The sequence below is a fragment of the Lacerta agilis genome, chromosome 8 (assembly GCF_009819535.1).
Source record: "Lacerta agilis isolate rLacAgi1 chromosome 8, rLacAgi1.pri, whole genome shotgun sequence".
NCBI lineage: Eukaryota > Metazoa > Chordata > Lepidosauria > Squamata > Lacertidae > Lacerta > Lacerta agilis.
In genome coordinates this window covers 8,165,627-8,180,296 of record NC_046319.1, presented here as the reverse complement: position 1 = coordinate 8,180,296, position 14,670 = coordinate 8,165,627, and the positions used below count along the sequence as shown (strand labels likewise).

Here is a 14,670-nt window from a genome sequence, read left to right as displayed (position 1 = left end):
GAGTAGAATGTGTGCTTTTATTTAAAATGCTTCTCTGGGTTATTTGTGGGGCATAGGAATTCGTTCACCCCCCCCCCAAAATAGTCCGGCCCCCCACAAGGTCTGAGGGACAGTGGACCGGCTCCCTGCTGAAAAAGTTTGCTGACCCCTGCTTTAAAGAGTAGTGATGACATGCTCCCCAGGGCTCAAAGTGGGAACTGTGTTCAGTGGAACTGGCCCTGTTATAAGTGCCACGTAACGCCCAGTCCACATTTGTAAACACTCGAACTTTTAGTTTGGCAGCACCTACCCTTTGGAACTCCCTGCTTCTTGACACCAGCCCTTTGCTGTACTCTTTTTGGCCTCTGCTGAAAAACTCCTTGTTTAGGGGAGCCTACCTGTATGTTTTGAAGGGGCGCGGGTGGCACTATGGGTTAAACCACAGAGCCTAGGGCTTGCCGATCAGAAGGTTGGCGGTTCGAATCCATGCGATGGGGTGAGCTCCCGTTGCTCGGTCCCTGCTCCTGCCAACCTAGCAGTTTGAAAGCACACCAGAGTGCAAGTAGATAAATAGGTACCGCTCTGGCGGGAAGGTAAACGGTGTTTACGTGCGCTGCTCTGGTTTGCCAGAAGCGGCTTTGTCATGCTGGCCACATGACCCAGAAGCTGTACGCCGGCTCCCTCGGCCAGTAAAGCGAGATGAGCGCCGCAACCCCAGAGTCGTCCGCGACTGGACTGGACCGCGACTGGACCCCTGACCTCATGGTCAGGGGTCCCTTTACCTTTACCTTTACCCGTATGTTTAGAAAGCTGGTGCGAGTTTTAACCTGTTAATTCTCCTACTCAAGGGCACGCAGTTGTTGTTGTTGTTGTTGTTGTTGTTAAAAAGTGTGGCGCTTACTGTAGCAACTTCATGGTGAGTACCAGCACCTATTTTTCTAGAAAAAAAGCCCTGCTTATTTATATATATTTTTTGAAAGCCCCTCTGAGGGTTATGTTGTTGTTTTACAGCAAAGCAGTCTGTAAATTTTTTATGGAAGTTTACATTTTATAATTGATGGTGCAGCTGAGGGCATTGGCTCTCCTGGGGCAGCTGTTCAGGGGAGGGCATGATGACAGACATTCTGGGGGGACGCAGGAGTACGCGTACCCCTAAACATTTTGTGAATCTTTGTATTTTTGTCCATTTACTGTATTTATTTCCCCCGGTTTCAACTATAAAATAGGGATTTTCTTGAGTCAAAATGAGAGTACCCCTAAACTTTATTATTATATATAGAAAAAAATATATAGAAAAAAGCACTGATTGTTCCTGTCTTTCTGGTGCACCCAAATTCTGCATGCAGAACAGCGGAATTCTGCAATTGGTGCCCAGTATCATTAGAGCTGGACTGAAAGCTCTCCTCAAGGAACTACCACCTGAATTGATGGTGAGAAGTGGATGAAAGGAGGCCTATTTTGTTTTTTGCTCTTTCTTTCACTTTTTTTTTCTTTCCCTGTTGCTCCAGTTTCAAGCAATAATGGCAGGCCTCCGTTTTAACCCCCCCCCCCAAATGGCCTCATGAATGAAGCTACATTGTCACCTAGCATTGTTCTGAGGGGAGTTTTGGTTAAAAACAAGCGGCGGATATTTGGGAGTGCTGCTTCTGCTGCCCCAGTAAGATCCAGACCTCATTTTTGCTGCCCGGAGAGCTGTTTTGATTCAGAAAAACAACCGCCAGCACCATATCATTAAATACAGATGATAAAGAGTTTCTCGCCCACATTAATCACACACCTTCTTGCTTCTAGGCCTGTTGACTGGGACAGTCGCTGCCCCTCCCTTTGGTGCATTAGTAGTTAGCAATGCAAATAGATCTGAGGGGGAAGATGGAAATTGCTGCGCTTCTGTCCCAAAGGCACAGGTGGATTCCTGAAGCAGGGCAAAGCGGGGAAACCCCTCTTTACAGTCCCCTGTGGTGTAGTGGTTAAGAGCGGTAGACTCGTAATCTGGGGAACCGGGTTCGTGTCTCCGCTCCTCCACATGCAGCTACTGGGTGACCTTGGGCTAGTCACACTTCTCTGAAGTCTCTCAGCCCCACTCACCCCACAGAGTGTTTGTTGTGGGGGAGGAAGGGAAAGGAGAATGTTAGCCGCTTTGAGACTCCTTCGGGTAGTGATAAAGCGGGATATCAAATCCAAACTCTTCTTCTTCTTCTTCTTTTCTAGCGAAAGTTGGCAGTGACACAAAACATCCCAGGACTTGCTGTCAAAGCGATTATGGACGAGGCAGGCAGGAAAAACCACCTCGTGAGCATTTGGGGGCATCATCGCCCCCGTAAACAATGCATTATTTATCTCGATTAAATTTGCACCTCGGAAGATGCTCGAGGCAGTGTGCATTGCGCAAATCAAATAACTTTTGCTTAGGGCTGCTTATTTTGCAAATCGGCTGATGGGGCGGGGGGGGGGGAGAGACCAAAGCAATAAGCCCAGCCATCCTTAACATCCTTCTCAGAATGGGGGCGATCCCGGCAGCCTGGAGGGCAGTTTCCACCAGGTGCCAGAGCAAACCAGAAAAGAGAATGGGGTTACGAAAGAGGCAAATGAGATCCAGCGGTGCGAGTGGGTGGGTGCCTGTTTTGAGGGAGGCTTGTGGCCCGGGTGCTGCCGGGATGTCTGGCTGTACATCTGGGGAAAGGTCACAGCTCTCTCAGCGCAGAGTGCCTCTGAAGTCCAGCTGATGTGGATCAGGACCGGGGAGAGGGCCACTGCTGTGCTCGGATCCTGCTTGTGGTTTTCCCAAGAAGAGGTATCTGTTTGGCCAACGTGAGAACAAGATGCAGGGATAGATGGGTCCTTCTCATGTCCTTATAATTCACCGACGATCAGGCTACCAGTGGTTATGAGCCAAAATGGCTACGGCCTGCCTCCACAGGCAGTAATGCAGACCCCTCCCAGTGTCCCTATTTACAGAAGCCATCCCAGTTTTTGGTTAGATCCTGGAATGTTCCACTTTTCCTTAGGATGCCCCTATTTTCATTGTTGGCCATCCCTGTTTTCATCGAAGGGTATGGCGTTATGAGACCCCCAAGCCAAGGAGATAAGTAACTATGCAACCTTTAGAAGCTGTCTGAAGGCAGCCCTGAATAGGGAAGGGTTAAAAAAAAAGTTTAATGTTTATATGTATGTTGGAAGCTACCCAGAGTGGCTGGGGCAACCCAGTCAGATGGGCAGGGAATGATTGTAAAACAACAACAACAACAACAACAACAACAACAACAACAACAACTCAAATACCCCTCCCCACTCACACTATATATAAGGGTCTGGTGACTTCTGTTTTGGTGTATCTGAAGAAGTGTGCATGCACACAAAAGCTCATACCAAGAACAAACTTAGTTGGTCTCTAAGGTGCTACTGGAAGCATTTTTAAAATTTTGTTTCAACAATAACAACAACTAGGACGTCCCTATTTTTATTGTTGACAAAGGTCCGTATAGTTAAAGCTATGGTTTCCCAGTAGTGATATATGGAAGTGAGACATGGACCATAAAGAAGGCTGATCGCCAAAGAATTGATGCTTTTGAATTATGGTGCTGGAGGAGACTCTTGAGAGTCCCATGGACTGCAAGAAGATCAAACCTATCCATTCTGAAGGAAATCAGCCCTGAGTGCTCACTGGAAGGACAGATCCTGAAGCTGAGGCTCCAATACTTTGGCCACCTCATGAGAGGAGAAGACTCCCTGGAAAAGACCCTGATGTTGGGAAAGATTGAGGGCATAAGGAGAAGGGGATGATAGAGGACGAGATGGTTGGACAGTGTTCTTGAAGCTACCAACATCAGTCTGACCAAACTGCAGGAGGCAGTGGAAGACAGGAGTGCCTGGTGTGCTCTGGTCCATGGGGTCACGAAGAGTCGGACATGACTAAACAACAACATTTTTATTGTGGAAATGTTGGAGGATATGAGTAATGCTTCTTAATACCAATTGTTGGAAGCTTCAAGAGGAGAGAAGTAGGGTTGTTGCACGTCTGGACATAGCTGGGATTTTGCAAAAACAAACAAACTCAACCACTTTTGTGTCCATTGAGGTATCTTGCTGGTCCCTGTGAGGACAGGATGCCAGACCAGGTGGGCATTTGGCCTGATCCAGCAGACACATCTTATGTTTTTATGTTCTAACTCTTGTACGGAGACCCCTTTAACCTGAATAGCCGCTCCCTCCCTCCAATGCTGTCCCCACCTGCCTGTTGAACCTTCATCAGATAAAACAGGCCAGCCTCTTTTCCAAAGACCTCAGTTCCTTTGATTTTTCTGAACGGTGCCCGGAGCAAGAATCCCGGTGTGCTAAAAAAAGAGAGAGAAGTCTGGCAATGGGTTCTTCCCACTACCAGCACTTATGAGCCTATTGCTCGCCAGCAGGATGTTAGCCAGCTTTCCTAGGTCAGTGGGTTACACCCTCTCCTTCCAGCTGCTGATTTAAGGGAAGGAATCCCTGCCAAATTTCTCATCCTGATATTCTGGTGGGGCTTGTTTGTTTCCTTTCGTCTTTTTCTCTTCCTCTGTTCTTTAAAAGGGAGATGAAATGAGCACGTTGCGCCTTCATGACTTCAGTTTAGAGGATCTGTGTTCCCTGGGAGCAGCCCCAAACGTTTTCTGGCCATGTGCAAAGGACATCGCCTCTGCTGAAGGACTTTTTTTCTGTTACCAGCTCCTTGGAAAGAACTTGGAAATGTTCCTCCCTGCCTTGATGCAACGGTTTGGAGAGATCGGTGCAGCTTCTCTTTCTCGTGGGGAAGAAAAGTGTGAGCTACGAGGCAGAAGCGGCGGAAAATTCAACTAATCCCAAAGGTATTTCCTCCTCCTGTTTTGCTTTCATCTAGCAAACTCTGTGTTTAGAGTCAGCTAAAACTTGCAGAACTTGAGGGGCTGGTTGGAAAGAGAGCGCTCTGGAAGCCCTTATTTGTTCTGTGAGTTCGGCAATGCCAGTTTTGCTCAGATGGAAAGAAAAAGAATGGATGTTTGAAACGAGGCCATCTCGGTCTTGAATTTTGATTCTCCCACTGATATATATATATATATATATATATATATATATATATATATATGTATATGTATATGTATATGTATATGTATGTATGTATGTATATGTATATATATATGTATGTATAATATATATATAGAGAGAGAGAGGTTTCAGAATTGAATTCTGGTATTTAAAAAGGGTTGTCTCCTGATCGGTTGTGCAAATGAAGTTAGCCCAGAATATTTGATTCAACGCCATTTCAAGTAAGTTAGCTGATAGCATCAAATGTGGCCAGCTATTAAAAATTCACTGGAAGCCAGGTGTAGACGTTGAAAATAAAACGCGGCCGGGAAAAATGTTTACCACCTGGCTTTGCAGAGGAAAATCTGGGGAAGTCCTCTTGGTATTATGCTGTTTTGCTAGTTGTCGTCATTCCCCCCCCCCTCGCCCCCCGCAACGTAGATGACGCTTCGGCATTCTGACATCTGTTCTGCCTTGGATTCTGTTCTCCTTTTCTGCCCCCGCTTTTTGCAGAGCTGAACTTCAAACGCCAAGCAAGCACATTTTCTCCCGTTCTGAAGCTCCGTGTGGTTGTGAAATAGTTTAATCGGCAATAAAACCTCTGGAAGGGGTGTGTGCAATCGCAGAGACGCAGTGTCTTCGCTGCGCTGTGTAATACGAAAACCATTTCCCTGCTGAAAGCTGAGACAAGCAGGTGTTGCGAAGGCGGTTCCCACCAGGGTGCAGATTGCCTTGCTTCAGAGCTGCTTTCACAACAGAGAATCACAGAACTGGGAGCACCAGTAGGGTCATTTAGTCCACCCCTCCGCCATTTATTTTAATATATATATATATATATTATTCATTTACCTTCTTTAACTTGTTAGACGGGAACAAAGTGCTACTAGCTCCACCCCTGACCCAAAATCACTGGGAATCCTATGCAGTCACTCATGGGCTTCTCCTGAGATGCCCAAAGGAATTGTTGACACACTTCTAAGTATACTTTCCCCACCTTAAGGACTAGAAACTTACCTTTAAATAAAGAAGCCTCAATGTCAGCTGACTTCAAGCCTTACTTTGGGGCTTCCATTGGTCACTTGAACAGCCATTATGGGACTAGATATAGACTTGGGGTGATCCAGCAGGGCTTTTCTGATGTTTGCATTTATTATTGAATGAATCTCGGCCCAGTATACCTGAAGGAGCGTCTCCACAGGGAACCATGCAGAGGGCCTTCTCGGTAGTGGCAACTGCCCTGTGGAACGCCCTCCCATCAGATGTCAAAGAAATAAACAACTATCTGACTTTTAGAAGACATCTGAAGGCAGCCCTGTTTAGGGAAGTGTTTAATGTTTGATCTTTTATTCCAGGCATAGGGAAACTCTGCCCTCCAGATGTTTTGGAACTACAACTCCCATGATCCCTAGCTAACAGGACCAGTGGCCAGGGATGATGGGAATTGAAGTCCCAAAACATCTGGAGGGCCGAGTTTGCCTATGCCTGTTTTATTCTGTTTTAAATATTCTGTTAGTGTGCGTAGCCATGCATGGTGATCATGCGTACCTGTGTTTCACAGAACCATAGAATTGTAGAGTTGGAAGGGAACCCAGGGCTCATCTAGTCCAACCCCCTGCAATGCAGAAATCACGGGGGCGTTTTTATTTCTTGTGTGTCCTGTGTGCGATTTATAGGTGTGGCCATGCCCATCTTTGGTTTGGTCACGCCCTCTGCTGAAACAGCCCCCCTCCCCCCCCGACACTTGGCAAATGGGAAATGTGGCCCTTGGCTCAGAAAAAAGTTTCCCTACCTCTCCATGCAGAAAGATTCCCAGCTCAGTTCCAGCATCTCTGGCTAAAAGGATGGGGCAGAGGCAGATATCAAGATGCTGGAATGAACATTCATTGCCTTTAAGAACATAGGGAGCGGTGTTATACTGAAACAACTGGTCCACCTTGCCCCGTATTTTCTGCTGCCTTGCAATGTCTCTCCAGGATTTCAGGCATTAACTGCCCCAAATCCATCCTCATGCATGACTCACGGCATTCTGCAGCAAAAAAGAAAAAGTAAACGTTTCTATTCCTGGAGGGTTCTAGCATCCTGTAGTCGTCATTTGTTGGAGAAAGCGGAAAGCATTGGTTGTGCATCTGGTGGGTTTCTCAAATGCTGGCACGAGAGTCAGCCTTGCCGCAGAGAGAACACAGGAAGCCTGCCTTCTATGCAGCCAGACTGTTTCCTATGCAGCCCATGATTTACTCAGACTAGCAGCCAATCTCCAGAGCCTCAGGCTGCTGTATAGGGAGGGGTGACTCTGCCAGCTGCAGCTTCTCATTTCCCCAGCCTTAAGTTCAGCTCTCCACATCAGGTTGTGAATCGTCCTCCCTGCCCCCTTCTTCTTAAAGTCCTCAGGAAATCTCACCAGCATTTTAGTGTGAATCCCTCCTAATACACATACTATTGCAGACCTTTCAAGTGTTGCTGTCTTCCAGGGGCAGTCCCAGATTTACAGAAGCCATCCCGGTTTCTGATTTGATCCCGAAATGTCTCACCTTTCCATAAGGCACCCCTATTTTCACTGGAGAAATGTTGGAGGGTATGGAGTTATGAGACCCCCGAGCCAAGGAGATAAGTAACTATACAACCTTTAGAAGACATCTGAAGGCAGCCCTGTAGAGGGAATTAAAAAAAATGATGATAGTCATTGTTTGGATGGGGGGGCTTTTATCCACTTCCGCAGTCACACAATCAATCAATCAATCAATCAATCAATCAATCAGTAGCTGAACTGCATTCCACACAGTCACAAAAACAAATTAACCAAAAAAGCCTCAAGAACAAAAATGCAAAATAAATAGCAAAAACAAAAGCGCCAGACTTAATCCTTTCTGGAAGTCCATTTGACTTCCGAAATGTTTGAAAACCAAGGCACAGCTTCTGATTGGTGCAGGCGCCCCAGAAACAATAGCCGATAGCCACAATGGACATTTGGCTTCCGAAAAACGTTCAAAAACCGGAACACACGCTTCTGGGTTTTCGGCATTTGAGTACTAAGGCGTTTGAGAACCAAGGCATTTGAGAACCAAGGTACCACTGTAATAAAGCTTCTGGAGTTTTTTAAAGGTTTTTTTTATACAAAACATTTTTTTCAATTCATTATATATCATTTCCCAGAATGCTTTCATTACCTTACACGTTCACCACATATGATAAAAGGTACCTTCTTTTTCTTTACATTTCCAGCAGGTATTTGTACTTGTCATATATTTTTTGCTAATGTAAAGGTAAAGGAACCCCTGACCATTAGGTCCAGTCGTGGACGACTCTGGGGTTGTGGCGCTCATCTCGCTTTATTGGCTGAGGGAGCCAGCGTACAGCTTCCGGGTCATGTGGTCAGCATGACAGCCGCTTCTGGCGAACCAGAGCAGCGCACGGAAACGCCCTTTACCTTTCCGCCGGAGCAGTACCTATTTATCTACTTGCACTTTGACATGCTTTCGAACAGCTAGGTTGGCAGGAGCAGAGACTGAACAACGGGAGCTCACCCCGTCACGGGGATTCAAACTGCCGACCTTCTGATCAGCAAGCTCTAGGCTCTGTGGTTTAACCCACAGCGCCACCCGCGTCCCACTAACTTACTAGGAGTCAAATACCACCGGTACATCATTTTCATACAATTTTCTTTCAGTGTACAACATGCCGAGAATTTCAAAACAATTTCCCATAACCTTTCCCAATCTGAAAGTTGAATATTATGCCCTAAATCCCTCACCCAGTGTAAACATTGGCTGTGTTCTGGTGTGGGCAACTGGTTGGTGAACCAAAGAAGCCTGCTTGCTGTCCAACGAGGCCAGAACTTGCCCCTGGCAGCAAAGATGCTGACCATAGCCTCATTGGAGAAGCGATGGCTGGTGCTGCTGACTTCGCATGACAGCTGTGGAAAGAAGGAAGACTTCACCACAATTTCTTAGAATAATAAAGCCACTTCCTCACTGAGGTGCCAGTACTAGCGGAGGGTGCTTTTGACTGGAACCTCTGCAGCTTTATCCAAAAGTCCCTCTCTGCTTTTCTCTCTCTCTTAAATAAAGGGACACCTTGATTTCTTGGCACCAGACAACACACGTCCACTTCAGCAGTCCTCGTAAGAAATGCTGGTTTCATTCAAACACAGCTGGCCAACTCTGAGCAGCTGTTGATACAGTCCAGGATCAATTCCTCTGAAGGCGTGGACCCAGGAGTCTGGCATTTCCTCACTGTAGGTAAGCTGATTTTCCATCTCACCTCCATCTATTCTAGGATCCATGTGATGATGGGCTGGACTGATCCTGATCCTGGTGGCTTCAAAGGAGCTAGAAATTGGGGTAGTGATGGGTTGGTATCCAAGTGATGGGTTGGTATCAGAGTCTCTTCTGGCAGACAGACAGACAGACAGACAATGCACTTTATTTAGTGGTGGCTATAGAGCAGGGGTCCCTAACCTGCGGCCCACGGAAGCCATTGAACCAGCCCACGAGCCACCCACTCAGTGAGTCCCCGCACCCTTCAAATCTAAAGCCACGGCTGCCACTATCAGAAGAGAGAATAGCTTGGGGCAAGACACATGCCTTGTATACGGGTTCAATCCTTTGGCATTTATAGCAGAAATCTCAGAAAGCAGCGCTAGGAAAGTCCATTTCCTGGACGTGTTGAAGAACTCTTTTGACCCGCAGAAGACGATGCTAGGGCACATGGACCAAAGGTCATAGCCCAGTGTGCAAAGCATCTTAGTAGGCAATGCTATCACTTAGTTGTTGTTGTTGTTGTTTAGTTGTTTAGTTGTGTCCGACTCTTTGTGACCCCATGGACCAGAGCTCGCCAGGCACTCTTGTCTTCCACTGCCTCCCGCAGTTTGGTCAGGCTCATGTTGGTAGCTTCGAGAACACTGTCCAACCATCTCGTCCTCTGTCGTCCCCTTCTCCTTGTGCCCTCCATCTTTCCCAACATCAGGGTCTTTTCCAGGGAGTCTTCTCTTCTCATGAGGTGGCCAAAGTATTGGAGCCTCAGCTTCAGGATCTGTCCTTCCAGTGAGCACTCAGGGCTGATTTCCTTACGAATGGATAGGTTTGATCTTCTTGCAGTCCATGGGACTCTCAAGAGTCTCCTCCAACACCATAATTCAAAAGCATCAATTCTTCGGCGATCAGCCTTCTTTATGGTCCAGCTCTCACTTCCGTACATTACTACTGGGAAAACCATAGCTTTAACTATACGGACCTTTGTCGGCAAGGTGATGTCTCTGCTTTTTAAGATGCTGTCTAGGTTTGTCATCACTTTCCTCCCAAGAAGCAGGCGTCTTTTTATTTCGTGACTGCTGTCACCATCTGCAGTGATCATGGAACCCAAGAAAGTGAAATCTCTCACTGCCTCCATTTCGTCCCCTTCTATTTGCCAGGAGGTGATGGGACCAGTGGCCATGATCACTTAGTAGGCAATGCTATCACTTCTAGACCCAACCCTCTCATTATTGGTCCCTTTGGCATTGACTGATGGATGCATCCAAGGACTCTCAACTGTCAAATTTCATAAAATCATAGAATTGTTGAGTTGGAAGCGTCATGTAGAGCAGGAAACACAGAATAACCCCCCCCCCCGACCTCTGTTTAAAAACCTCCAAGGAAGAAGAGATCGCCACCTTCCAAAGGAGTCCATTCCACTGCCCAATAGTTTTACCCTGAGAAAGTTCTTCCCTATGTTTCACCGTAATCTCCTTTCTTGTCATTTGAATCTATCGGTTCAGGTCCTCCCCTCTGGAGTAGCACAAAAAACAAGCTTGTTTCATCTTCCATGTGACAGCCCTTTAGATATTTGAAAATATTTCTTTTTTATATTCCTGATTGAAGTTTTTTCTCAGCACTTTGGCTGAGAAAAAGAGTGGTTTTCTTTTTCTCTTTTTGCTGGAGTGGTGGGGAACGGGAACATGTAACCTATGGGTAGGCAAACTAAGGCCCGGGGGCCGGATCCAGCCCAATCGCCTTCTCAATCCGGCCTGCGGACGGTCCAGGAATCAGTGTGTTTTTACATGAGTAGAATGTGTCCTTTTCTTTAAAATGCTTCTTTGGGTTATTTGTGGGGCCTGCCTGGTGTTTTTACATGAGTAGAATGTGTGCTTTTATTTAAAATGTATCTCTGGGTTATTTGTGGGGCATAGGAATTCATTCATTCCCCCCTCTTCAAAATATAGTCCGCCCTCCCCCCCCCCCAGGTCTGAGGGACAGTGGACCGGCCCCCTGCTGAATAAGTTTGCTGACCCCTGATGTAACCCCAATCCCTTCGCTCAAGTCAGATGGCTTGTGATCCAAAATCGCCACAGCTGCAGCTTACCCCTTTAAATAATGCTTTGCACTCCCAAATTAGTTCTTCATCTCTCTCACTCAACCGTTTCCCCTCACGAAAAGTTCCTTCAAATATCAAAAGCTTGTACTTCATGAGTTTGAACTGAATGTTTGCCCATTTAGATATTTTGATTCAAAAGTAGTGTGGATGAAAATGATGTCGGTTTTGGTATCTCTCAATGTCTCATTTGTCCCATATTAAGTTTAGTTCATGTCAAAAGTCTGCACAAAAATGTTTACGGATATTCATGCACATTTCTACTAATATTTTTATGCAATTTGCTTAATATTGCAAGCAATTTTTTCTTAATGTGATCCTTCTTCTTTTTTTTTTTTAAGAAGCTCAGATAAATGCTTCCATATTGTCTCAATGCTTTTTTTGGAGGCGGCTGGGGTGTGTGTGTAATGAAAAACTGAAAATAAATTGAGACGTGAATGTTAGAAATTATGTTAATATAAGGCAATACGAAAGACGTGCATATGAAAAACGGGAAGTTGGTGGAAAGAAAGAGGTGTGAGGGAACTGATTTAAATTTTGTACACTTTTTGTTTTCTTTTGTTTTGAGAACTGCATTGCAAAATTTGGAGAAGTGTATGGCTTTGTGTTGGTTTGGGAAGTGTGAATTATGTCACTTTGTGCTAGGATGCAAAGTTCTGATCAGATTTCTGCTCCATCCCTAGTGTCGCAAGGGAGGACTATTTCTTAAAACTCACTAAAGTTATGTACAGATTCGCTTTCTTCTTCTTCTTCTTCTTCAAAAAAGTTTTGTTTACTGTCCCTTAGTTTCTGGTCTGCTGCTACTCCTGCTGCCGCTGCCCCAATTTATCTGGATTTTCTTTCTATTGTTGAGAAGTCTTTGAGAACTTTGTATCAGAAGTTCCTGGCCATTGAGAAGCCACTTGTATGGATGGTAAGTGGGGCTTCCCCAAGGCCTCCCCCCCCCCGCCCCGCTGTGGGTCATCAGCATATTGCTGACAACATAACTCCAAAACTTTGGATAACCCCATTCAGTTGTTTCATGTAGATGTTAGGGTTAGGGATAATGACAGGGAATAAAATCAAACCCTGAAGTCTCCATGGGGTCGAAGAACACCCCCAAGCATCACCCCCTGGAAACAACCACCGAAGTAGGACCAGAACCGCTGCAAAGCAGTGCGGTGCCACCCACCCCTACAGTGCCGGATTTACGTATAAGCTAAACAAGCTATAGCTTAGGGCCCTACCTTCTTGGGCCCCCCCCAAAAAAAAGTTTAAAGAAAAAACAAACCTGGATGTACATTTTCAAAATATAAGTTAAAAAACAAATAAAATAAAACCTACATGCAGCAACAGTGTTTTGTGTTGTGTAGGCTCCTATGATGTAAGTAACGGGGCCCTGCCTGCTAGCCTGCTCCCTAAAATATCACTGATTTGCTCATTTCTATATATAGGGTGCCTACATTCTGCATGGACTGGTTGCACGGCAATATGTGCAAATGGCTTTAGATACCTATTAGGTCCATAAATTACCATATAGCATATATTCAACACAAAAAACAGCGACAATTTGTTGTTGACAAAGGACAGCTGGACATATAAAGGGCCCCATTACCTTCAGTAGCTTAGGGCCTCATCAAACCTAAATCCGGCCCTGCACCCCTAACTCGGACAGCCACACCAGAAGGATCTCATGGCTGATGGTATCGAAAGCTGCTGAGAGGTCAAGGATAATTAACAAGGTCACATTTCTCCTCTGTCTTCCAGCATAGTAGATCTTGCAATGCTGATTAGCTATACTGTCTTCAAGGGCAGCCCCATGTAAATTGGATTACAGTAGTCTAGTTAGAAGGTTACTAGGCTATGGCAAGGCCGTCTCAGTCCAGGAATGGCCTTAGCTGGTGTACCAGCTGAAAAATAACACTCCATGCTGGATCGATGAGGAGCCCCAGACTACAAATTTGCTCCTTCGAGGAGAGTGTGACTCAATATGGAACAGGCCGTTTACCTAATTCCCAGACAGGTTAACCACCTGCCCACAACATCTCTTTCTTTTTATCAGGATTTATTCTGAAATATTTCCTTTAAAGTCCCCCTCTAAAGACAGGGAAACTGAGGCGAGGTCTGGCGTGACTTACTGAAACCCCCCTGCTATTTCCTGGTGAAAGTCCAATTGCTTTAAGGCCAGGAGTTTTTTTCCCTCTTTTGTGCAATACAAAAGACTCCTCACATTTCAGTGTGAAGGGATGGAAAGGTTGAGAAAGAAAGAACGAAGTGGGGGGGGGGGGAGCTTGCGGGGATTTTCTTTTGCAGAAGTGAAAACAATGTATTTGCAATGGTTGGACCAGGACAGCGAAACAAATGGAGGGAGAAAAAATGAAGGAAGTGTCGAGATTTGTGGAAGATTGGCTGCGACCAACGATTTCAATTCTCTCCTTGTTTGCGTTGTCAAAAGGACATCTGTTCATAGTTCCCTCTTGCAGATTTCTCAGGGAGAGTTTTCATCAGGGCTCTGGTATTGAGGAAACGAGAGTTTCCTCATTTAACACCAACATGTTGTGCTCACATTTCAGCCCTGTGACTCTGGAGGATTTAGATACACATGGAGGAAGAAAGAGTTGGAAGAGTATTCAACCAGCTGTGCATTTTTAAAGGCTTTTGTGGGGGGGGGGGGTCAAGGCTTACGCAACAGAGTAAGCCCACTTTGTCAAGAGAGCTGGAGACGTTTTGAAAGAGGGATTGCCGTTTGGGGTGTGAATATTCTTCCTGCTTTTGATACTCTGATAAACAGGTCTGCCTGGTTTTTATAGTATATCTCAGGGGTGGCCAACTCCGAAAAGACTGCGATCTACTCACAGAGTTAAAAACTGGCAGTGATCTACCCCCTTTTGTGGGGTTCAGGTCAGAGTTGTTGAGCTTTTCTGAGGTGGGAGGAAAGCCCTGTTTTTTGGGGGGAGGGTGAAGGGCTAAAACGTTGAGCATTTTTTAGGGGAGCCAAAGTTTTTGAGCTTCTTTGGGGGGAGCCAGTGATCTACCAGTGATCTACCACAGACGTCCAGTGATCACAATCTACCTGTTGGACGTACCTGGTATATCTGAAGCCTGCGAACCACTTCGATGGAAGGAGACAGTGAAAGAAATGTATTTTCATGTGCACCCAGTCGCCAAATGACGCGAGACTCCGGGGTTTCCCTGTGCTTTCCCAGAGATTAGTGTCTTTGGAATGAAGACCACTGGTTTGATTGGTACTATTTTATTGCCTTTCTCTGCTGCTTTTCATTCAAATGAATCTCAAGGTGGCTTACAAACAACAAACAACATCAACAGAACATCAGA

General features: G+C 45.8%; 1 protein-coding gene across 1 annotated transcript in view; it reads left to right on the top strand.

The window, feature by feature from the left end:
• Nucleotides 1-4,359: 4,359 nt before the first annotated feature.
• The window catches only part of CMKLR1 (chemerin chemokine-like receptor 1), a 31,079-nt gene continuing 20,768 nt past the window's right edge, over nucleotides 4,360-14,670 (top strand). Inside the window, exons 1-2 of the mRNA XM_033159296.1 lie at nucleotides 4,360-4,814; nucleotides 9,075-9,245. The gene's annotated coding sequence lies outside the window, so the exon portion shown is untranslated. The remainder of the gene's footprint in view (nucleotides 4,815-9,074; nucleotides 9,246-14,670) is intronic.